General features: G+C 33.5%; 1 long non-coding RNA gene and 1 pseudogene across 3 annotated transcripts; one reads left to right on the forward strand and one right to left on the reverse strand.

Annotated features, from left to right (window-relative positions):
• Positions 1–132: 132 nt before the first annotated feature.
• Positions 133–23,393, reverse strand: LOC145053997 (nucleobase-ascorbate transporter 4-like; annotated as a pseudogene). The gene is made up of 9 exons (XR_013684648.1): positions 23,208–23,393; positions 22,981–23,160; positions 22,707–22,797; positions 20,827–20,831; positions 1,484–1,559; positions 1,200–1,259; positions 928–1,105; positions 605–701; positions 133–503 (listed from the first exon to the last, which is right to left on the reverse strand). The product of XR_013684648.1 is annotated as a nucleobase-ascorbate transporter 4-like (transcript).
• LOC145051560 (uncharacterized) lies at positions 15,777–17,872 on the forward strand. Of its 2 annotated transcripts, XR_013683700.1 has the most exons (5): positions 15,777–16,045; positions 16,147–16,200; positions 16,386–17,123; positions 17,216–17,294; positions 17,405–17,872. It is a non-coding gene; the product is annotated as an uncharacterized LOC145051560 (long non-coding RNA). The 2 variants fall into 2 exon arrangements; XR_013683699.1 differs by having other exon boundaries at positions 16,147–17,123.
• Positions 23,394–24,149: the final 756 nt, after the last annotated feature.

Consider the following 24,149-nt stretch of genomic DNA (forward strand, 5'->3'; position numbering starts at 1 on the left):
ATAGTTGGCGTTTAACTTTATAGGTGGTGCAAATATTAATTGATACTATTTTTGGAGCAGGCCCAAAACCTATCATTATAGGCCCAATTAAGACATTTCGGTTGGGCTCAGGACCCGTTTTGTGCACCTCTATGAATAAGGGCCATCTTAGAAAAAATAAGATAAGCCATGTCATGTGATACATTGGAATATTAAATTATTAATAGATACATTCTTTCATTACAAACAGTCATATTCACAAGACTACAAAAGCCTACAAATAAGCTAAATGCTTTTCTTTTCTATAGGCTGGAATGAATGTATCTCAAAATATTAATAAACACAAAATCAAGATTCAAGAATCAAACAGAAGGAAAGTACTTAGAAAGTCCATAAGGAAGGGAATAGAATTCAGCACTCCTCACATCTCTTTCAAAGTACTTAAATTTTCCCCACCAATGTCTTCCTCCATCTGTTCTTACATCTTTGTGAATATCACAAACATCCCTTCATTGAACTGTTGACTGCAACCCGGATTTTAAATTAAATTTTACAAAATGGGATTTTAATGAAAAGCAATAACCGATAGGTAGGTCGAATCAAGTTTTTGCATATATATACAGACCTCGATTAGAGACACAAAAGCAGCTGCTAACATTACATAAACATCTCCAGCATGAATAGTGGGTCGACCCCATTGGAGTGGATATGGAAACTTTATCCTGCAACAAGAAAATTCATAACACAAATGAACATGATGAACATAATAAGCCATGAAGAAGGCTGTGTTTGGGACACTAGCTTATCAAAAAGCTATCTGAAATAGCTTATCAAAAAGCTAGTTTATAAGCTATGATAAGCTACTTTTGTGGTTTTACCAAACACTAAACTGCAATAAGCTCAAAAAGTAAGTCAGCTTATACAGGGCCTTAATCCTATGTGGCTCACCATGAAGCAGCGCTTACAAGACCAAAGCGATCCACACGACAACTGAACTGAGTGTTGGGGGTCTAGTTTTATAAGCGCCAGCTGCTGTAAGAAGAGATGCGTATGCCCATACAATTGCTACAGAGATAAGGACAGCAAATCGATCGAGCCACTTTGATTTGTACCAGTAAGGGACATACTGTTAATAATAAATCGTCACAAATCAATTACATAACTGAAGATGAGAAGTTGGGGAAAGAATTGATATTAATTAATCAAGAAATTGAACTCACTTGGGAGAAGAGAACTAGTAGAATTAACTGGGGAAGCCCAATCTCAACGCATTCTGCCAACTACAAAAGCATCAAGATTCATGAAAGAAATCTGTTAGAAAGGGGTTATATGTCTGTAAAACAATGTGACTTTTGATAGAGAAACAACAGTAATCCAGTCCCACAAATAGATCCAAGGGTTACAAAACAATCCGTTAATGGGAGCAATAAGAGCTGACGTTTTGATCGAAAGCAAAGAGTTACCAAACAAAACCTAAACGAAGTAAAGAAAGTATTTTGCTTACGAGTGGAAATCCTTGTGCATAGAGACCAAGTCCGACGAGGGTTACCAGAGGAACGGCGGATAGAGGACTCAAGAACCTACAATCATCAAATAAATCCCAAATTCAGTCGATTCACAATTCACTGTGATGAGTTTGAATTCAGTTTGATTCCATGACGGAAGTTGATATAGCAATCAATTGAGTTATGCGTTTATTGGGTAACGGATATTGCATAATCCGCAAAACCATGAACAACGATGGGGGCATGATTTCGCTTAGACTACTGTGTCAACATGTTATTACATTATTACACATCCAAATTGTAAACCTCGCTCACAATTTGGTGATATAATTTCATACTTGCATATTCATAAAAAAAATATTTTACATTGATAAAAAGGCTATAAACTATTGGATACGACTATTACAAATTGTTATATATTACATAACTACACAGGATATTGTAATTTATACAAACATAGACTATTACAAATTGTTATATATTACATAACTACTCAGGATATTGTAATTTATACAAACATAAACTGAAATACAAAAGTATTATTACAAACTATTTTACTTCTTTCAACAATATATGATTATATTGGTTACTTATCACCTGCAATTGTTAAACATTGATAGGGTAAGCGGTGACGCTTAGTGAGTTCAATAATAGATACAATATAATGTTACGTCATATATATATATATATATATATATATATATATATATATATATATATATATATATATATATTTCAATATGACAGAAGCAAAGAAAATCAAGGAGCAACAAAGGCATATGTGAATCATGTGTTAAGCTTTCCATATCAATCAATGACTTGATTCAAAGGTATACAATCAAGGAGACATAATAATTTCCATACTTGATATACATCAATAAAGTTTCGGCCCAAATGGCACAGAAGACATAAGATTTCTGATTAACATCTTGGTAGATTTCAGGTTTATAGCCCTGTCTAACCATTTGCCAATGTCATAGAATAGAAGTCATTCTCTTACGGAGACATGCTCTACATAGCCAGAAGCTACGTACCAGTACCAATGTGAATCTAAGTCCTTTCACTGATCACATAGTCAAAGGTATTACTTTTGCTATAAAAATAGCGAATAAAATAACACGGGAAAATAACTCGGAATAATAACACTGAAAAGCACATAGCACATATAAAACATAACATACAATTGTTCCTATATATTGAACTCACCTTGAATTAACCGGGGGTCAAAATAGTAATTTGGGCAGCGCTTCGGCTTTAAATATGACTTTCTATGTTGAAATTTGGGAGCTTAATTGAAAATCGGGCTCTGCGAAGGTAGGGCTCCAAAACCGAAAAGATAAATTTTTTGGGCTTCTTGGGCACTTCGTGGCGTATTTCGGGGGGTTATAATCGATACCGGGGCTTCGTGGAAATTTAATATGAAGAAAACATGGAAAAAGGGGTAAAATATGACAATTTTTAAAGATTACCCGGGACGGCTCGTAGCCCTCCTTTTATAGGGCCGAGGTTCGGATGGTGCGCTGGCAGAAGGAACACGCGGCATCAGGAGGCGAAGGCAGAGGGCGCAACAGCGAGGATCGGACGCAGCAGCTGGCTCGGATGCGAGGGTCGGACGCCAGACATCGCGCATGCGAGGCGGCCAGGTGCGAGGCTCGGAAGGGTGACACGGGGCGAGGTGTGTCGGAAGCTGTTTGGGCCGCGGCTTCAGACGAATCGGAAGGCAACACGCGTCGGATCCGGGTAGAGTGGCTACTGTTCATGCGAGGTGACGTGGCTATGCGAAAATTTCCGATATTATCCACTTATTTCTCGGTTTTTGAGCCAAAATCTTCTAAAATCCATAACTTTCGCATACGGGCTCCATTTTTGACGTTCTTTATATGCACGCGTAGCTAAAATTATGATCTACAACTTTTGTTTAGACTTCGTTGGCTAATTTTGACTTTAATTTTTATATTATTATTTTTAACAGACCGGGACAGGTAAATCCGTTAAAAATTCATAACTTCTTCATCCGACATCCGTTTTCGTCAGACTGTTTACCGTTGTACTACTATTGACGAGATCTTCAATTCTCGTTTAGGTTGTGTCGGCTAAAAATCACTCGATCTAAAATTCGAGTTTTTAGCTGTCTACTACTAAGCTGGAACTTGTAAAAAATCATAACTTCCTCATACGAAGTCAGATTTTGGCGTTCTTTTTATCGAACTTCTCGGTTTAACGAATACTACGACTTTCATTTAGATCACTAAGGCTAAAAATTAGTTTATCAAAAACTCACTTTTTACGTCATTCGGCGCCGTGTCGGTTTTGTCGCGAATCTTCGATTGGTCATAACTTCTTCGTTATAACTCGAATTTCGACGAGGTTTTCGCCTACAAGTTTCTAACGAGATTATTTACAACTTTCAATAATAAAATTTTACTTATTTCAAATTTTATATTTTCGCTAAATTTCATTATTTGATTTTTAATTGGAATCTCATAAGACTTCCAATATTTTCTGAGTGATTCTAAACATAGTTTTACTTCATTTCTAGTAAAAACTATCTGTTAGAACTCAACACTCAATTTCATATAGTATTTCACAATTTTATTGATTACAAAACACGATTTCAAAACATATATGTTAAATATAACACCAAAGGTGGAAAACACCATGTTATTACATTATTATTACACATCCAAATTGTAAACCTCATCACTCACAATTTGGTGATATAACACCCAAAGTGGAAAACACCATGTTATTACATTATTATTACACATCCAAATTGTAAACCTCATCATTCACAATTTGGTGATATAACACCAAAGGTGGAAAACACCATGTTATTACATTATTATTATACTAGTTTATAACCCGTGAGAACCACGGTTATAAAATTAATTAAACTTTCATATTAAAAAATCAAAATTATTAATTAATTATTTTAAATAAATCATTACTTAAGAGATATTTTTTTAGTTATATAAAATTATAACCGTTGATTTAAATAAATACGTGAAGTTATATCATCTTATAATATGTATTAATTTTATTTTATTTTTTAATCTAATGTTATTAATTTAATATAATTAGAGTGAGAAAATTTAAAATTTGAAATTTAAAATAAAGAATCAATTATTAATTTAATGTAATTAGAGTGGGAAATTTTAAAATTTTAAATTTAAAATGGATAATTAATAGGTTGACAAGTGGCATGATAAATGATATATAACATTAATGAGGAGTTCTAATTGTATGACACTTATCAATAGAAGATTAAACATACTCTTTTATTAGAATAGGGAGATGTTATCACATCGAAATTGTACACGTCATCACCTTAATCACAATTTGGTGTTATAACACCAAATAACATGGGATAACACATTCTATTTTCTATTTTTTTTTGAACGTTTTTAATTTCTATTATTCTAATTTGTTTTATTTTTTTCATTTACTTCATATATTTCTAATTCGTTTTATTTTTTTATTTATATCATATATCTATAAAAAAAAACATATAAATTAATAAAAGATAATTTCATTAAATAGTAAATTAAAAATACCATACAAACAAAAAAAACATTGAAAAAAAAACACACGATAGTCCTAATAATTTAAAAAAAAAACACCGACAAACTATTCTTCGTCCAAGTATTTGCTCTCGATCTTTGCCTTCATCCTCCGTATCACTTCATCTCGTCTCGGTGGTAAATTTGTTTCGTTTGTCGTAAGAATTGTCAAATCCTTCGATATACGATCTTCTTCGGCTTCTTTACCAAGGAAATCCAAATGCTCTCGTTGCAATTCATATATTTTATTTGCGATTTCCGTATGGGCGTTGATTTTTTTTTTTATTTCGTCGTGCTCTCGAAGCCGACTTTCATTCTCTTGCGCATGTCGTTGTGCGCGCTTGGCTTTGTCGCGCCCCATCGGTCGTCGTGGCGGAGAGATTTCTTCGATGTCATCAAACTCGTCTAGGATCTCATCGGTGTCCGCGTTGAGGTTGATGTTCGTGTGTTCGTCGGAAACGTCAACCGAACCCGAACCACGAGACCTCTTTAATTGTTGTTCCAATGATGTTGGCGTTTTTTATCCATTTTGGATCTTTCCTCACTATGTCCCATACTTTTCATACTCAAATACGTGCCCCATTTGCACGTGATATTCCTCCCTCGCGGCTCTAAACACATCGATATCATTGGCACCACTTTGACGTTGCGAAGAAAGTTTGTTGTATATGGAATTGAATTTGGTGCACTTCCAGCTAATTTGAGTCCATTTGCCACTAAGTATATCATTATTGCGATACGTGTCACCCTTGTTTAAAATTGTGCGGAATTTGACGATTACGGCATCCCAAAAAGCAACTCTCTTCATATTGTTCTCCATAGTTGGTTGTTTTGAAGTACCGCACCAAGTTGTCGCCAACGCATGCTCTTCCTCCGGTGTCCACCATGTTGGAGGTGCTTCCATTTCGTCCGTCCCGACAACGACCTCTTTCCCTTTCTTTTTTGGTCTCCCTTTTTTTCTCGATGCTTTCTGACTACCCCCGGCTTGCGTCTCGACAACGGGTTCTTGCGTGGGTGTGGGTTGTGTGATTGTTTGGCGCATGGGACCGAATGTGTTAAAAAGGTTTTGTTAAATGTTTGCATTTTGTTGCATAAATGGTGAGGTAGAGAATTGTAGTGGGGGTGAAGCGGGATTGAAAAAATTGTCGGAATATGAAATTTGTGGTGAGTTTTGGGAGTTTAGAAGGTTAATGTATCCCTCATATCCCGCAAAATCTAATGGAGTGGATGTGTTTGTCTTCAGAGGAAGGGTATTCGGGTTTTGATCCATAGTGGTTTTTTTGTTTTGAATGAAATAGAGATAGATATAGAGAAATAGATAGAAATATAGAGAAATAGAGATAGATATAGATATAGAGAAATATAAGTATAATAAAATGAGGTATATGTATTGATATAGTTTAATTTTTTAAGTAGTAATTTTTTTTACAAATCACCGTATTAAACGGTAATATTACCGTTTTTCAATGGAACAAAATTTGCAACGGTCAAAAAAATGGTGTTACCATTCGTTACCATGGTCACGGCTAATGGTGTAACGCCCCATATGTAACAACGCAAATTTTCAAACAATTTTTTTCATTTTAAAAATAGAGTATTTTCATTCAAAACAAGGTATAAATAATTTAAGTGTTATGTCAAATACAAACTGTCTAAATCCCAAGATCATAAAAACATCCTTCAGTGTGTATCGATCACGCCGGCGCCTTCCCACGGTCCTCGCTAGTACCTGAAACACATACATAACAACTGTAAGCATAAATGCTTAGTGAGTTCCCCAATATACAACTTACGCACATACGCCTTTCCAGGCCCTGACCTTCCGGTCCATGTGTCTCAGGGGACTTCCGTCCCTGCTGGGTAAACCTTCCGGTCCTACCCACGCCGACCTTCCGGTCCATCACACAACATATCGCCTTCCGGCCCATAACATATTGCCTTCCGGCCCATAATATAATCGCCTTCCGGCCCATGACATACATAGCACACATATAACAAATAACTTACCACATATAGCATACATATCACATATCATATCCGACCTTCCGGTCACACAGTCAAACCCTTCCGGGTACAGTATAGTGAGAAGACTCACCTCGTGAATGCTGAAAGCTAGCAAATCCTGAAATCACTCGTGCACAATCCGACGAGCTACAACCTCCCTATAACATCACATATCCCTCATTAACACTTATATCTTCTAAGTGTGACTATCCCTAAGAAGTCAGACTTAGGTCAACTCTGGTCAACGGTCAACGGTCAACGGTCAACTCGACCGGACTCGGCGAGTGCCATGGCGACTCGGCGAGTCTAGACGTCCTCCCCAACTTCCCCTGATGTTCCCTTTCTACTCGTCGAGTATCCCTCTTGGCTCGACGAGATCCTCGTGGAAGAATCGCGGGGCCACCCCGACTCCACTCGCCGAGTCTGAAGAACAGCTCGACGAGTTCCAGTCAATCTCCAAGCTACTCGCCGAGTCTGTTCATCGGACTCGGCGAGTCCATGCCATGCAGTCGATCAAACTGCTTCCTAAGATAAGTTTTGTCCCGAAATACACAAGCATGGGACCTTCTGGACCTCTAAAGGTCCTAATACAGGGTTATAGTCGTTTGGGTAACAAAGTACTAATTCATCTAATCACCAAATGGGTTCCATAAACCCTAAATCCATGCACACATCAACATAACAGAAAGAATCCGAAATATTACCTGAATAACGCACTCTCTGTGTCCCCAAACTGCAGAACTCGAATCCCTTGCTGTTCCTTTAGCCAAAACTCTTCTCCTCCTTGCACAACAATTTCTTCAAGGCCCTAATATCCTTCAATCTTGCTCTAGATGCCCACAGCCGTTTAGGGTTCTTCTCAATCGACTAAAAACGGACAATGACGGCCTATAAGTGCATTATATACGTTCCAAAACCAAACGGCTAGGGTTTCCGCTGAACAGCGTAGACTCGCCGAGTCCATATCTGGACTCGTCGAGTCCAGTCGCGAACCCGCGACCAAGTCTGCGATCCTACTCGACGAGTCTAGGCTCCAACTCGCCGAGTCCCCTCTTAAATCACCCCAAAAACATAATTTAACAATACCTGAGATTCCGGGCTGTTACACCATAACGGCTACATGGGGCGATGTTCCACATTATGGCGCCGTTATGGCGCGTGCCACGTCAGATAACGCAATGTTCGCTGTAGCACCTGGTTCCCGGTTCGTACTTCTTGTAATTTAAATTCTTAATTCGTGTATTTTTGCCTTGGACTCGGCCAGTTGAAGGACCAACTCGCCGAGTAAAAGCGGGATGGGATACGGGGTCCGAGCCGTGGACTCGGCGAGTCGGTCTCCCGACTCGGCGAGTAGGCCCTGTTTGGGCAAAAACCCTAACCCGAGCATTGTCACCCTATTTAAGCACATTAACTCGGCCCCTTGTCCTTAACACTTCCAGAGAGCTGTAGTGAGAGTCCCTAGTCCCCCTCATTGTGCTTGTAAGTAGGTTCTTGCTTGGTGAAGGGAATTGGAGCTTAGAAGAAGAAGAGAAGAGTTTGAAGAGTGCAAGAGAGGGAGTAGATCCGAAATCTACTTTGGGAGAAGTTTGCATTCAGGTAGTAAAGTCTCTACCTTGATCTTTAGTTCATTAGATCCCATTTTGTCCCAATTTGGTGGTTTTCAAGCCCTAAAACACCAAACCCCATGTGTTTGTGCTTAATAATCTGAAAGGACTTCAGATCTAGACTTTATGGACGTGTTATAAGCATAAAGTTGTTGTGGTTGAAGTGATTGAGGACCCCATGGAGTGCATGGCCTCTTTAAGAGCTTGGAATTGCATTTTTGAGCTTACAGGGCCATGCATGCACGTAAAGTTTGCAACTTTACGTGTTAGGCATGCCCTAGGAACATAGATCTGTGGTTTTGAAGAGTTGCATGTCTTAGATTTGGCTCATATGGGAAATGGGTCAAGGGACTCGGCGAGTCCCAAAGTGGAACTCGGCGTGTTCCATGAAGATGGCCTTAGAATCGGCGAGTTGGATGAACAACTCGGCGAGTCCTATGAAAATTGCATGGTACTCGACGAGTTGTTCTTCAAACTCGGCGAGTTGCATGAACTGTTATTGAGTACAAAGGGTTTAAGTGTCAAAAGTCCAACCCTTCGTGTTTGCACGTAGGATTAGCAATCTAACGTGTTCCGTTAGTCCTAGAAACCCCAGATCCGCATAAAGGATGTTCGGATAAGGATCTGGATGCGAGTGGGGAGTCCGCTCGCATGGACTCGGCGAGTTGTTCATGGACTCGGCGAGTCGGATCGCGAGCCGGTACTATTGTCCCGAGTAGTGAGTTAAGGACGATTCAGTGAGTGGGAAGAAGGGACTTGTAGAGTGGAATCGGGTTAGTGGAGAAGGACTCGGCGAGTCGGTGCCACGACTCGGCGAGTCCAGTCAACTGGAAGTTGACCTTGACTAAGGAGTTGACCTTGGTCGAAGGGAGGGTCAGTCATCTGACCTAAGGGTGTGAATGAGAGGCTAACCTATGTTTATGATTTATAGCCGGAGGATTTCTGATTCAGCAGTCAGGCGCTTAGCAAGCAGACTTCAGCAGTTACTTTCGAGGTGAGTTACCTTCTAGTAGCGGTGTGTTTACGGCCACAATGTCGGCCCACCAGTAGGAGTTATATGTTAGATGATTGTCTTTGTGATATCATCTAGGTTTGCTGCTACCTGATATGTTTATATGCTAGCATGATACGTTATATGTGATAGCGGTAGTAGGAGGGGAATAGTCCCCAAGTTCGGTCGTTAGGACCAAAGGGTAGATCGGACACCCCAGATATGTTTGATGATATGTTAGGTTATGATATTTGTGATAGTAGCAGTAGGGGGTGAAATAGTCCCCGAGGATCGGTTATTAGGACCGATGGGTAGTTAGTACCCCAGAACGGCTTGACACGGGCAGGTCGGCACCCCAGAATGGTCGTACCGGGTAGGTCGGGCACCCCAGAATTGCCCGGTAGAATGTATGATATGTGATTGTATGGTATGTGGTATGTTGGGGGAACTCACTAAGCTTCATGCTTACAGTTTTCAGTTTTGGTTTCAGGTACCTCTTCGTCGAAGGGGAAGGAGCTGGCGCGGTAGCGGCCCATCACACACACGCCTTGTATTCCGCATTATGAGATCCTCCTGGGAATTTGTACTCTGACCTTATTATGTTTTTATGAAATGTTTTTCAAGACATGCGATAACTTTTATGAAATGATAAGATCAGTGAACGTTTTATTTTTTTGGTTTGCTAAGAATATGTTTTAAAAATGAAAATTTTGGCTCGTATTTTTTGGATGTTACATTCGCGTTGCCCACACCCGTCCGTCTTAAATTGATTTTAGTTACTAGGTTATAACCCGTGGGATCCCCGGTTAAAAAATTAAATTAATTTTGGTACTTGAAAAACATAATTATTACTATGTTAATAAATAAGTAATTCCTTTAAGATATATGGGACATTATGCATGTGCTTTTTCATTCATAAGATTTTTATTTATAATTTTGAAGGTTAGCCTCCACAATATTAACATACACAATATTAACATATAAGAGGTTTATATAATAGGTATTCATAAATACCACTTATATGGTGGTGTGAAAATTTTATAGTTAAATTTTAAGTCTCTAAAATCATTCTTAGACATTAAAATAATATATGAAAAAGAAAAAAATAAAGGCTCAATTAATATATGGGATAGAGCTTAAAATTTTGTAAGAGAGATGCATAAAGAATAATATTTAACCAAATAGTAGTGTATATAAACGATCCTTGTAGGAAAATAATTAATCAAACAGAGGTCTTAAATGATCCCTGTAAAAAAGTAATGTTTAAATACAAATAAAAAATTAAAGTATGATGCAATATTTGACATAAAATAAAAGTACATTGCTATTTTGTTGAAATTAACTTTCGATGGAGGTAATGTCAGAACAAAGATTATATCGAGTTTTGAAATTAACTATTTTCTAAATATTAACTTTTGTTTCTAATATAGCATCTACCTTTAAGTTTTTGAAAAATTAGTTTCATGAATGGGAAATTATGTAGTTCAAAACTTTATGTAGTAAAAAGTGCAAGATAGATAACATTTAAAGAGAACGCATAAATTTTCAAGTCTTTTTGTATTCTAATCCAAACACAGTACTATGGTAGGTCTTAATACCATTAAATAAAGCAATATGTGATAAAGTACTCAGCTCTAACAAAATAATCTTCAAAGTATATTGTTGTAATAAGGAAATGAAAATACGTTGCCATAATAAGAGGACAATAGAAAATACATTGCTAGTTTATGCATTTTACTGGGGAAAAACAACCCAGGATGCTTTCTCAACATAGGTCTGTCAAATCGGGTCGTCGTGTCATGTTTTTGTGTGACACGACAAGGTTTTTTGTAACACGAAAACGACACGACACGATGTCGTGTTTTTTTTCATTAACACGAAAACGAACCAATTAAAAAACGACAACACGACACGACACAACAAAGATAATATTACATAACTATTATTTTATTTAATTCATATTTAATCATATATAACACGATAAAAACGACAAACAAGAAAAACACGGCAAACACATGCTCAATCGTGTCAATTTCATGTGGATTTATAAACACGAACACGACACGACACGACATCGTGTTTTTATACTTGACACGAACACGAAACGGAAACGAATTCGAATTTTTATTTCGTCCCGATTTCGTTTCGTGTTGTGTATTTTTGTCGTGTCGTGTCATAAATTGACACCCCTATCTCAACATGACACGTGACAAAATAGGTGATAGTAAGATGTTATAGTGTACAAATCAAACACAATTTTAGAAAAATAAGTTTAAATTCATTTTGAGCAATATAAACCAAACAAACAGACATATCATTCCGGTATCAATATGAAAAAAAGATTAAGTAAAAGAGAAAAACTTATTTTCACTTTAGTAACCATTTAGGAATAACTAATTACCCCATTACCAAACTCTCAACCAAAAATGTGCTAAAAGAGTGATTAATCAATGATTTAGAAAATGACCACAATGATAGTTCCATTTCCTGTCTCATGTCTCCTGTCTGTGTTAGTCTCACAATTGCTATCATAAAAGAATATTTACCATGTCCAAAAAGTTTGACCAATTTTTAGCACAAATACATTGTTCAACCATAACTAAAGACTAAAAATACAAGCCTATTACCTGTAATTCCTTAGATAAGATGGAAAAAAGCTCCTTTTGCAGCTCCACCCTGTTTTCAAGTCGTCTAGTTTATGTTGCTTTCTCTTACTTTCTTAATGGTACACTCCATCGCCCCTTTAAACAAAGCCAACTTTATCCATTTATCTCAAATGATAATAACAAAACAGAAGATGCAACTTAGATGCCAAAAAACTTAGTAGAAAAAATCCCATCTAACCAGAGCATGTTAAATAAAATGATGATTATCAACCTTTCGGCAATATTATTTTGATTGTAAGATTCAAAAGAGGAAACCGTGGAGGAAAAACCATGGGATGTAAAAAAAAAACATAAAGCTTGTTTATATACAACGGTAAAAAAGGTTTGCTTTCTTCACTTTTAGAAGAAAAAAAATGCTTTTCGCCAAACCAATTAAAACCACTTATCCAATTAACACAAAATCTTTGTTAATTAATCAAAAAAGTAAATTGAATAAAAAACAAAGCTCATGTATAACATATCATTATGCATACCAACTTTGGATGTATCTGCATGTTACATTACTTATAAGAAATCACATTAGCAAAAAAAATCATGCTCAAGATTGTTGAACCTGAATAGTAACTGGAAATTATAAAGCTCACCATTAATAGAAGCAAAAAAAAATTGAAATCAAAACACAAAGTAAAATTGAAACCCATTCATTAAAAAACAAACAGCATATTCATCAAACATGTATGGCATAAGCATTTTCCCTTCATCGATGTTGTGTAACTAAGTAAAATTTTTAAAAATTCAAACCCGATGCTTATCGGAGAGGATTAGGGTTCATAGTCAGAGTACATATAAGCATGATTCTTGGTGGTTTCGTGAAAGCATAGGGCTTGACTTTGGGAATCTTGCCTCGGATGTCCAAGTATGAAGGTAGGTGCAACCGGAACCCAAAACGACGAATCTTGGCTCGTGCATTTTCTTGGTGGGAAGGTCGGTTACCGGAGGAACAACCTAATCATCGACGGTGGCAAAAGTGGTATACCTGTTGTTGCAGTTGTTGCAGGGAGAATACATGGCGAAGGCGGAAGTATGTTTGCTTTCTTCTGGAACTGACTGTCGGCGAGAAAGAAGGATGTAGGAGAGAGTTGTGTATTCCAGAGTTTAATCGACGCATCACATAGGGAATAGCAAACGGTGAGATACATCAATGGAATGCATAATACAAATATAGAAATTAAGAGATGAATTAGGATTTCTGATTTATTGGGATAACAGTTAAGTTGTAAATTAAGATCCCTGATTTTTTGGGGATGACATATGTTAAAGGAAGATGAGCGGGAAAACAAATTTTGGGTAAACAGAAACAGGACATGTGGCAAAATGAAGTCTAAAAAATGACAAGTGGTACATAAGAGAGGTTTTTATTAAGTATGGAGATTTATTACCAGGTGTATTACAACATTCTGGTAATTAAAAAAATTAAATATAAATATCTAAATATTTAAAAAAATTTAGATTTATAAGAAAATAAGAAAAATAATGAATTATTAAAATTGATTTTTTTTATCTTTTAAATTTAAATAAGTAAACAAAATAAACTAATGAACTTTAATTTGAAAATTTTGAAAAAAAATGTAAATCCATTAATGAAATATATATTCATTTATTACTATATTTATTGTAATTATTACATTAATAGTAGAATTTATTAAAATAGAAAAACTCATAAAATGACATGTGGAAAAGAAATTAATTCAAAATAACTACAAAATGACATTTAGCAAATTGAATGAGAGTGTGACATGTAGCAAAAAAAATATTCATTTATTAGAGTAGATTTATTCCACAAGAGTACTTTTGGTCAAAATCCATGAAAAATGATAGGAACCAACATAATACCTAGGATTATTTCATATAACATCAGCACTAGAGATATTATACTTGTGGAATTGGCTGAAGATGGTTGCATAGTGATCCAAATGATCACTAAAAATGAGCCCTGTCACTTTCGTTCCTTCCTGATCGATCATCATAATTCTCTTGTACTCACTATCGTCTTTGGTCATATGTTGTACGTGATGACATTCTAAGATCTAAACGGTGGCAGTCTAATGTTTTCCATATGTTTGGTCGATTTCCATTACTGGGAATATACGTCTATCCAGTTTAGCTTTAACTATGAACAATAAATATTGCTTATTTCAGTATAATATATAATAGCTTACATATATAAAGATTATCAGGTACGGAAGAAGAATAAATCATAACTTTTAATCAATGTGAACCCAAATAAAAAGTCGACTCTCCAGTAGTATCCAATCATTAAGCTTTAAAACGATGCAAAAGAAAATTTGAAACTTTTGGATCATTATAAAATCGAAAATGCAAATCCAAGTTTCCATCGAGATTTTTGATGTAAAAAAAATAACGATAATGACTTTAAGACTGTAAACAGTAAATTAAATGCAAATTTGAAGAAACTTTTGAATACAATTATAAAGTTAATGATATCATAAAAAACAAACCTGAAGATGTAAACATAATGGTGTTTGTATGAAATAAATACTAACATCTAAAGTTATATATATATATATATATATATATATATAGAGAGAGATAAAAAACAATTATACTATAGATTAAAATTGTGTGTTCTTAGCTACAGTAAACTCCTATCTATTTTGTCAATTTCGGCCCTTTTAGTATCCCTGTATGTGCATTCAGATATGTCTCCAGGTTATTTTATGTCAATATTCATATTGTTTGTGTATACGTGTTGCTTCTCACCGCTTTTTTTCTTCTTGTTTGTGTATACGTGTTGCTTCTCACCGCTTTTTTCTCCAATAGAATTCAGATATGTGTAATCCCTCTTTCCCTTCTTCCAAACCGCTTCCACTTCGATATCTTCCCGATTGTTCTAATTTTTAACCTGATTTCTTCTACTTCCTACTGTCCTTTCTCACTCTTCTCTCAACCGATCATCAGGTGCTTAGAAATCACAGAAGGTTCCTATCGATCTCCTCACATTGGTTATCATCTTTACCCTCCTTCTCTACATGCTCCGTTGATGAGTTCGTCGGCGTCTACACGCCTTCTCTCAGGAGGAGGCGATGGAAACTGGTGTATAGGCGGATATCTCTACTTCTCTTTGTTGATGATTCTCACGAAATCAGTTCCCTCTTCACGTTCGATGTTCTTCCTTCTAACTTCAAATTGTCGATGCTTCATGACTGATATTCTTCTGCTACTATCGATGGTGTCCAAGACAGGCCTAAGAGGTTGGCAAAAAAAACCCTATTTATGGGTTTGGGTCTTTTTTGGTTCTTCCTTCATCGATTTCCTTCTGTTCCCGCCATCATTACTGATTTAGGTATGTGTTTGCAACTTACGACTTCACTCTCTCCGATTTGTGCTTGATTTTGGACCAGACGACTACAAATATGTGATTTTTAATTTAGGTTTGTCAGAATCTGTCACACCAGATCATTTGTTTTTTTTTTTTCTGTCATCAGGCATGATGAAGCCTACAACAACTGATGTCGGCTGCTTTTTGGTTGGCGTGTCTTCGCTTTTTGGGTTTACTTTCATATCTGTTGTTTCTGCAATTGGAGATTGTTTCTGCAATTAGAGAATGCGAGCACGAAAAAGAACACCGAGTGGTTGGTAGTTAAGTTACGACCGAGGAGGATTTCATCATCACCACTCACCACCTGATGCACTGCATCGCCCTTGATGTTGTAATGAGATTCGAAGGAGAATTTGACTATGCACCCGAACTGGTCGATGAAATGCTTGAACTAGGGTATGTTGGTTTTCAACCAAATTAACTATTATATAAAATCTTTAATGCATAAGATTTTCATCTGATTGAATCTATTTTGGTCTAATTACATATGGTGTTAGTGGGAAGTGTGTCTTGGCCTCAGAACTACAACGATTCAAATATCAACAAGCTTGGTAAGCATCTTCCTTACTGAAATATTGCTTAACTCGATTGAGATCCAATTATTTGTTATTCCTCAATTGCTACATGTTCAAATTATTGGATTTTTTGTAGTTGTGTTGGTGTTTGATGTCTCTATTGTTTTTGTATTTGATACCTGTCTTGCAACATCTTACTTTCATTTTATTTCATCTCTAAGCATTGGACAATGGTATACTTGGATCCAATTAGACCAACCACAACCAAAATGTTCAAACCTCTGATTATTATATTATAAAGGTACATGTTTTTTTGTTGATTTTTTTTTAGTTTTAACTGTTATAGTATATTTATTTCATAAGAGTTCAAATTAGGCCTCATCACCTATTCTATTACTGCATTATTTATGAATTGGATTTCTTACTACAACCGGTAAAAACAAAAATGGCATTTGTTGCATTTTGCAAGGAATATGATTAGACTTTCTCCCATACCTTAAATCACAATGCTTGAAATCTGAAAATATGATGTCATTGTGGATGCTTGATGGCTATGATTCAAGCTCTATGGATTTCGAATCAAGTGAAGGCTTCCAACCCCGGGCTGGCAGCTGCCCATGCTTCAAATATTGAAAAAATTAGGTCTGAATCTTGGTTGGATCATTTGTGAGAGGCTTATCAGAAGATGAAGATGGTGATGGTAACATTGCTTCATAGTCTTTACAAATATATCCAAAATTAATGATGATTTTGTTCAGGTTCTTTCTAATGAAACTTATGAGCACATAAGTTTTGCATCTTTACCTGTATGTCGCAACAAACGGTAACAGTTAATGGGTTTTCTAAGGTATACATACATATGACATATATACCTCTTGCATTCACAGACTGGATGAAAACTTGGATATATGGTTGTTATTGAACATTTTGTTACTACCCTTGCAAAAATTCAAAGTCAGGTACGCACATAATCTGATTGTAATTAATTCAAATTTTTCCATTTCAGAGGAAGTGACCTTAGGATTTTGTTTATTCTACTCCATTTTTTTAGAAAATACGGATGTTTTAGTAGGAGTGTTAATTGGACAGATTTACACTGTCACCACTTGTGACATTGAAGAACTTTGAAGGTTCTATTTTTTTTAATATTTCAGTTTGTTCATAAGTAGAAAAAATTGTTAAAAAATCTATAAATTTTTTGGATTCATGTTTTGATTCTTGATGTTTGTATGAAATGCAGGCTATTGAGTTATATTAATGGATTCAGTCGGAAGAGTGGATTATGGGTTTGTTAATGATAAAAATCAAAGGGCAAATGAAAACTCTCAAGTGCAAAGATGTAATGAAATGCAACGCTAATGAAATCGATAAAAGCAAGGCAAGTTTGTTGTTGTTCAATGAGATTTTCATTATTATTTGCTAAGTATCATACTTTATAACAAATCTTTGTATAGATTAAATAAGGCAGCATCGGGAAAGGTGGCAATTCATATTTAGAATCACTGCCTTTAATGGATTCAATCATCTTATGACAGTGAAGACAGTGAATGGTGGTTAGAACTATAGCTTCTGCTTAAAATAATTTCTTTATAATCAATAATTTACACTTTAGGTCCCCGTGTTTAGGTGGTCTTTTTGGATTAGGTCCTAAAAGAAATCTTTTGGAGTAGTATTCCCCAATAGAGATTTTTATGATGTTTTTGGTCTTTTCTCCCATGAAAAATAGCTACTTTTCCCTTTTATCATTTATTTTAATTTTCATATATATATATATATATATATATATATATATATATATATATATATTACAAAAATTGTCCAATTTTTTGGAATCATTTGAATGTCATCTTTTAGTTTGCCCTTCATAAAATGAATTCAGACTTTGCGGATTGAACTTGCAGTTTTGAGTGAAACAAACAGACCAAATTCGTAAGATGACTTCAAAAAATATTAGGGTTGTCCCCTATAACTATCATTTATTATTTTTTTTTGCTGCTTTATGTTTTTTTTTTGTTGCCCTCCCTCATTGAGGTTGAGGGTTCAAGTCCCGTCGTGGACATAGGTGGATTTGAGGTGTAGTTTAGGTGTAGGTTAGATTTGCCGTTTCAAAAAAAAAAAAAAAAAAAAAAAACTGATACATGATAAAGTTAATTAGCTTTTATGTTTTTTGGTGATACAAAATAACACATGAGTTTGCATAATGAATTAATTGGTAGGAATGCACATGTTCCACTCCTTCAAGTTTATGGTTTTCTGCTAATATAATGTTTCCCCCTAGGTGTTTCACATTTTAATGACTTTTTTACTAAATAATGATTTTGACAGACGTGCTATTGCATTTGCACCTGCATTTACTTTTTTATTATGGTAATGTACTACCTACAGTTTGTTATTATAAGTTTCAGCTAGTTTAGCCAAAAAAAATCCACATTTTCAATATGATATAGGGAGCAAAAAGGTTACAACATCCTCAAACAAGGACCAAATTTACAAGACAACTTATTTTGGAAAAAAAATTGAAAAAATTAGTTATAGTATTATAATTTATTTTTATTTGCAAATAAATCATCGTAAATTTGATGAAACAGGAAAGATGATTATTTGATGAAGGAGCAACAATATATGATAAAATCGAGACTCCTTTTGCATATGGAGATATGATGGTGCAAATGAGATTAGTGGAGCAATACATTTGATTTTGAGTTACTAATGTAATTCACATATCCATGATCGTATTTTTTTGTTGGGTTCTATTACCCATTTATTTTCTAGATTAGCAACTTATTGCTACCCCATTATATTTGTTGCGATATTTGAATATGGAGTTTATATTCGTATTAACTGATTCAATGGAGCACGGGGTTAACAGATATAAAATCATGTTTCTTTTTACCATAATATAAACTGATGGGTTAACTAATAGAAAATGTGTCTTTATTCATTAAGACTTCATTTTTACAAAGCCATCCTTTAACCTAACTCTTGAAACTTATCTATTAATCATGTTAAATTTCGGGTTTAACTTCTGTAATGGAGGAAGCGGAAACCAAACCTTCAAGTCCTTCGGGATCGATGTTGAAGATGCTGGAGGACGCAGAACAAAGTTCCCCTATTTGTTTTTACAGTTTTGGGTTAAAGCGCCGTCGGGGTCACTTTTCTAGTTACGTATTAAGTTAGAATCAAAGATGATGTCATTGTACAAAGGTAAAGTAAAGGTCAATAGATGGTCAAAACATGACATTAATACAAGGGGTTAACAGATCAATGAATGACTGTTTAATAATTATGCTTCTAAAAAATTAAAAAAAAAGAAAGGAAAAAAAAGAAAGAAAGAAGGAGGTTATAAGTGTCTTTAGTACAAAAGTACAAAAGAAAGATAAGATAACTATTGAAAATATAATTCTTATGAAAAATATAAAATGAATTGACAACTATTTAATATTTATCTCTATGATATTTTGAATTAATATCTGTGAACATTATCCATAATATAGGAGGCTAACAAGGCTGATAATGAATGGTAAGTTGGTAATGAAAGTGGCATGACCTTGGAATTCGATGTATGTCGTGGCGTTAATACAAAGACGTTTAGAAAATATTAGGGTAAAACACATGTATTATATGGGTTAATTTTTAAAAATTAAATATAAATGTCTAAATATTTAAGAACTTTGAATTTATAAAAAAATAAGAAAAATAATGAATTTTTAAAATTGTTTTCTTTTATCTTTTAAATTTAAATAAGTAAAAAAATAAACTAATGAGCTTTAATTTGAGAATTTTGAAAGAAGAAGGTAAGTCCATTAATTAAATCTATATTCATTTATTACTATATTTATTGTAATTATTACATTAAACTATTATGTAGAATTTATTAAAATAGAAAAACTCATAAAATGACATGTAAAAAAAATTAATTCAAAATAACTACAAAATGACATTTGGCAAATTGTATGAGAGTGTGACATGTAGCAACAAAAAACTTTCATTTATTAGAGTAGATAAATACTTTTGAAATAAATATATTTAACACTCTTTTTTTAATTATTTTAAATAAGAAAATAGAAAAGGTTAGTTACTTTTTATTCACTTAACTCTATAATTATTTATTTATGAAATTAGGGTTTATGTTTTTTAGAAGGATAGATCACTTCAAATTAGAAATTAAGTTTTATGTTTGTTAGTTGTTAAAATGCTTTTTTAAGAAAAAATTTAATATTATTTACTTTGATATTGATATTGTCTTTTTAGTAAGTTATAAATTATAGAGGGAGAAACAAATTTATCTAATCTTTTTAATGTTTATTTAAGTTTTAAGCAAAAAATTAGAGAAATTTCGATAAGAGTCATGAATTTCAATAAGAGTCGTGAATCTCCCAGGTGAAATGTAAGAAATGGCTAATGGTACGTGAATTTGACAAGTGTTTGAAAATTTGTTTTTTTGTTTTCATAGGTCAAAGAGTAAATTACACGAATGGTCCCTATGGTTTAGGGTGATTTGTGTGTTTGGTCCCTAACTTATTTTTTTAACTCGGGAGGTCCCTACTGTTTGTTTTTGTTACGCGCTTGGTCCTCGTCTTACCTAAAAAAAAGACTATTTTGCAATTTATTTTTTAATTTATTTAAATAAACACACCCTCAACCTCACTCTCATCACCTTACCTTACCTATCCCATAAATAATAGTCTTTTTAGGTAAGATAAGGATCAAGTGCGTAACAAAAACAAATAGTAGGGACCTAGCGCGTAACAAAAGCAAATATTAGGGACCTTCCAAGTTAAAAAAAATAAATTAGAGACCAAACACGTAAATTACCCCAAACCATAATGACCATTCGTGTAGTTTACTCTAGGTCAAATTTATAAAATAAATCCGTTTTTTGTTGTGTAAATGATTTTTTGAACATTACTAACATAAAAAGTTAAAAACCTAAAACAAAACGTTTTCGACAAATATATATATATATATATATATATATATATATATATATATATATATATATATATATATATATAGGGTTAGGTTCATTTGAGACCACCTATATTTTGTGAGACCGTGAGACGCATTTTTTTATTTTTTTTATTTTTTTAAAATTTTTTTTAGTTAATTTAAGTTCCGAAAATAATATTTAAATAAAGAATTTTTTTTATTTTTCCATTTATTTTGCATTTTAAAATTATTTTTAGAATATATACAGTGTAATATTCTATTTAGAATATTTCACGTATTTTTCAAAAAAAATGGATTTTTTTTTATTTTTTAAATTTTTTTTTAGTTAATTCAAGTTCCGAAAATAATATTTAAAAAAAGAATTTTTAGATTTTTCCATTTATTCTGCATTTTAAAATTATTTTTTAGAATATGTCAGTGTAATATTCTATTTAGAATATTTCACGTGTTTTTCAAAAAAAAAAAACGGAATTTTTTTTTATTTTTTTATTTTTTTTAGTTAATTCAAGTTCCGAAAATAATATTTAAAAAAAAGAATTTTTGGATTTTTCCATTTATTTTGCATTTTAAAATTATTTTTAGATTTGGTCTCACGGTCTCACAAAATTAGAATGATCTCAAATGAACCTGAACCTATATATATATATATATATATATATATATATATATATATATATATATATATATATATATATATATATATATATATATATAGGGTTAGGTTCATTTGAGACCACTTATATTTTGTGAGACCGTGAGACGCATTTGTTTATTTTTTTTTATTTTTTTTATTTTTTTTAGTTAATTCATGTTCCGAAAATAATATTAAATTTTTTTTTTGATTTTTCCATTTATTTTGCATTTTAAAATTATTTTTAGAATATGTACAGTGTAATATTCTATTTAGAATATTTCACGTATTTTTCAAAAAAAATAGAATTTTTTTTTATTTTTTTTAATTTTTTTTAGTTAATTCAAGTTCCGAAAATAATATTTAAAAAAAGAATTTTTAGATTTTTCTATTTATTTTGCATTTTAAAATTATTTTTTAGAATATGTCAGTGAAATATTCTATTTAGAATATTTCACGTATTTTTCAAAAAAAAAACGGAATTTTTTTTATTTTTTTTTATTTTTTTTATATTTTTTATATATTTTTTTTAGTTAATTCAAGTTCCGAAAATAACATTTAAAAAAAGAATTTTTGGATTTTTCCATTTATTTTGCATTTTAAAATTATTTTTAGATTTGGTCTCACGGTCTCACAAAATTAGAATGGTCTCAAATGAACCTGAACCTATATATATATATATATATATATATATATATATATATATATATATATATATATATATATATATATATATATATATATATATATATATATATATATATATGATTTTATAATGATTATGTGATAACCTATTAAATTTTATAAAGTTAAACATGGATAAGCATAAATATATACAATACTTGGATTCTCCAAATATAATGTTTAAGAAATAGTTAGCTAAAGTATTTATCAGAAACGACTTTTGTATGAACTGGTCAAATATTTAAAAACATTTAAATAGAAAAGTAAGAATCCTGACAACGAATCTCCAAATACCAAGGAATCCAAGTATAATAGGAAGAAGTGAAGATAAGTGCTCCTTGCATTTCCCTCATTGTATGACGAAACCTCTACAAATTAAAATTAACAAGTAGTTAATTATTTATTAGTCGTTTAAATAATGTTTTAATACATGCATCCATAATAAGTTTATGAAAGAATCATTTGATACATATTGCTTAAATTTAATATACATATTAATATCAAACAAATTAAATATAAAACGTATATAAGATGTTTAATTAGTTGGGAACATTCAATAGCGGGTTCAAAGTAAAAACTATACCGATGTGATAGGCAATGTATAGCATAGGAACGATAAATCTGAATGAGCCTCCAATCACCACAGGAAGTCGTGTCCCAAACCATGTTTGTAACAATGTGTTCATTCCAGCAACAAATAACATTGTTTGTATCATATAAGCTTTCTCCACCTAATTATTAAACACGATTAATTGAAACATGATTAATTATTAAACACGATTAATTCATCAGTTATAATCAAAATACAAATCACAAACTATACATATTAGATAACAATTTATGGGTATTAAATCAGGGAAAAAAACATACCCCAAGGAGGATTACTATTTATACAAAACTCCACTCCGGGAAGCTGATCCTTCACTGGATGTGGAACAAACTTATCATCTTTTGTCACAGTCATTTTAAGTCAACATTGACCTTATTTATGATCAGAGAAAAAATAATTTGGAGAGATAGTGGAAGCATAATGATGGTCTTCTTCAGAGGTCCCCAAACAACTATATTGATCCTTCCTTGAGGACCCTTAAGTATTACTACAGATTCACCAACCTCTAAACGCGGTATTACACAAATTGTCATTTTATAACACAAACCAATTACCAATGCATTAAAGTTTGCTTTCTCTACCCACATGGTCACCAGCAATATGTTGTTTATAGATAAAATTTAAACCCATAAAGGGCCAGTGGTGATTACATCAAGTTTATCACCAAAAGAAAAATCAATAGCTCTAGCAAGGAAATCAAAATTGAAAGTGAAAAGTTATGCTCCGCTCTCAATAACCCATAGCTTAGCCAATTGGTTGAGTGATCGACACTCCAAGTAATCAATGTCTTGAATTTAATTATTGCACAGCTAATACCAATGGTTAATCAGTTCAGTTGGCCTAAAGTACTTTAAAACTCCTTTGATTCTACCACCACCCCCCTCACCCACTGACTGTGGATTTTTTTCGTGGCAAAAATTGAACGGGCGTTCAGTCTCCATTGCTACCGACGTTTAAAGCCTTCTTTTTACCTATCGGATTAGTAGCGCCACTGGAACAAGCACGATTATCCATTCCCATTTGAGTCAATTTTAACGACATCACATTCAAGTTTAACAAGAATAAGACATCACCCATGGTTCTAAACTCAAGTCAAACATAGGAGATTGA

The sequence above is a fragment of the Lactuca serriola genome, chromosome 5, assembly GCF_051521515.1.
Source record: "Lactuca serriola cultivar US96UC23 chromosome 5, Lser_US96UC23_V15, whole genome shotgun sequence".
Taxonomy (NCBI): Eukaryota; Viridiplantae; Streptophyta; class Magnoliopsida; order Asterales; family Asteraceae; genus Lactuca; species Lactuca serriola.